Raw genomic sequence first — 2,923 nt, 5'->3', positions numbered from 1 at the left:
TGGTGAAGGTTAAGAGGAAGTCTAGGAAAGACAAAAAAAGGGGTTTGATAAAATCAGAAAGAAATATACTTGAAGCATACAAAACATTGAAGGGATCATTGTGTAATGAAAAGAGAAAAAGAGAGAAAGATGAGAAGAGGAAAAAATTGTGACGAAAGGAGGTAGAGCTATACTAGCAAGAAAGAGGTAGATAATAAGGCTTGATGCCATAGAGAGGAAGATGGGGTTAAATTAGCAAAAGGACGAAGAACTTGAAAATGAGCTAGTTCAAGATGTTTGAGTAGTGATGGATGGTGAAGAATATGAAGAACCTAGTGCTGAAAAGGTTCAAGGTGTTGAAGGAGATGTGTAAGACAAAGGTGCTAGTGAAGACAACAAGGAAGCAAGTCCTACGGGGCTTAAGTATGATGAGTTAGTGGTGTTTCAGATAATGAAGAGTCCTTTGAGTGAGGAGAAGGGTATGGTGGCTAATAATGTAACCTTGATAGTGAATGAAGACTTAGAGTGCCAAAAGGAATGACATGATTTAAGTGATAATTTGGTAGAATAAATGATCTCATTGAAAAGGATGCAATAGTGTTGGTGATGGGCCATAAGAAGATCATGGAGGTTGTTTATGCTCCAAGAATGGAGATTGGTTATGTTTTTGTTACCAAGATAGAAGAGTGTCTTTGGGTGGCATACTTAGTGAATTTACAAATGCATGAAATTGGGATGATAAAAATGAAGATATCTAACCAAATGAAGAGTAGTGAGTAGGATGGAGTGTTCACAATTCCAAGGAAGAATCTTCCCAAGACATCTTTCCCGTAAAATGCTTTTTCATGTGTACAATCTCACATTAGAATATTATATTTAGGAAATGAGATTGGCTATTTTTATAAAGTCGATAAATTTGTGTTAGGTGGAGTTTGGTGATGACCAAAGGAGTTAATTAGACATGTCTACATTAACATGGAAGAAATGACAATCTCCTATTATTCCATGAAGTTTAATGAGATGAACCCTCACATTGGATATAAATGGCTTTTAAGGTGTTTTGAGTCCTTGTGTAGAAAAGCCATTATCATATTGTCTTGACCATGATAGTGACAGTCATAGTAATATATTGATTCATTAAAGGTTAGGTCTATATAGTTGGGAAAAGAACACTGTGATTGACCTTGAAGTGCATTGAGATAATTTATTTGGTTTTGTAAAAATTTGGTATAGCTCTAATACCATGTAAGAATTGGTATAGCTTTGATACCATGTAAGAATTTGCCTTAGGGAAAAATGATGCCAAGATCAAGAAGCTTAATAGATAGCACAAGAGAGACTAATGATGATCAAATGAGAATCTCAATAATGATCAAGATGATAATGGATATCTGATGATTGTATGAATACATCATAGAAGTTCCTTGTATATAAAGGCAACTAGAATGACTAGGAGCCAGCAAAGAGATAAGGATTAGAACTCAACACATGTCCACCAAAGGTGGATTATCCTCTATTGAGCATAGGAGTTTGTGCAATGATGAGAGGATAAGTTTACATAGGTGTATCTCATAAAGAGATGTTGTAGACACCATGTACTCTAATAAGTTGCTAACTCCTATGTTGTCAACAAGACAACTCATATGTCTATGCATATTCCTAAGTGTCTACATGACAACTAATATAAAAATGCATTATCCTAAGTAAACTTAAATAAAGTGCAATAATAATTAATTATTTACACTAACACCCCCCCTTAAGTTCAACTTAGGGGAATGCACTTAAGATAATAGAGCTAAATGAAAGATGCAATGTGGGTCCCGACTACTAGGCCATGTTAGGTACCCATGTACAAATGGAATGCAATGCATTCTCTCTAAAAAGAAAGAAAGAGGGAAGACCTCATGGAAAAAAACTCCTCCAAAAATAGAGATGAATAAATACAAGATGCATGCAAGGATGGAGTAATCAAGACCTCCCATATATCATGCATGTACAAGCATATTACCCCCATAAGAAAAAATACATGATGGTATCCCACCATGTGGAATAATCTCCTACAAGGATGTCATGAAGACAAAAAAGTATCCAATGCCTACAAACAACATTTCTCCCTTTAGGAAGTAGATACACCACGTATAGGTGCAAATATACTTCCCATTGTGGATAGGAAGATGGATGAGGAATCCATATGTAGTATGCTATGGATGATGCCTCTAAAGTTTTCTCATATTTTAACAAGTCCTTGAATGTAGATGCCACAAGCCAATCTAGTGGATACCCAAAAGAAGGTGGCAAACAAGGTAACATGTCCATGTATGAAAGTGAATCAAACTCCAAAGATAAGGAATCATCCTTATAGGAAGATATGGGAAGAGAAGCAATATAGCCTCCCCTCAACGATAAATTCACACCCATGAAAGAAGCTCCTTGATGACTGAAGAAGCTACACCATGAAAATTAATGTTGTTCCTCCTTGTAGGAAAAAGTGCTACCATAGGTGTAGTAGAGAATGCTCCCCAACTAGTAGGAAGAATCCTCAACAATTATGATGTCTAAGGAAATTGGAATACAATCTCCAAAGACTAATATGTCTCCTTTTAAGTAAAAGAGTCCTCCAACTACTTAAAATAAGTGTCCACAATCATGTTAGTATCAAAAGAAAGATCTAGTGGTTGAGGGTTAGAGTGTTCACTCACAACAAGTGAAAAAGAATTCTCCTCAACAAAGAGAAGATAGATGTCATCAATAATGCCTCCCACATCATCAATGTAAGACTCCACAAACAATACTACAATGTTTGGAAGAAAGTCATCCCATGAAGCTAAAATAGGAAGACATGGTGTTTCCTGTTGTATTGAATCAGGAGCATTTGTGGTTGGAACTATATCAATAGAAGTAATAGGAGCATCAAGAGGTATGATCTCAACTAGAGTTTTAGGTA

This window comes from Cupressus sempervirens, chromosome 4 (genome assembly GCF_028749045.1).
Source record: "Cupressus sempervirens isolate cs-2001-9-10 chromosome 4, ASM2874904v1, whole genome shotgun sequence".
NCBI lineage: Eukaryota > Viridiplantae > Streptophyta > Pinopsida > Cupressales > Cupressaceae > Cupressus > Cupressus sempervirens.
The sequence above is the reverse complement of the archived record's forward strand: the minus strand, read 5'-3'. Positions refer to the sequence as shown.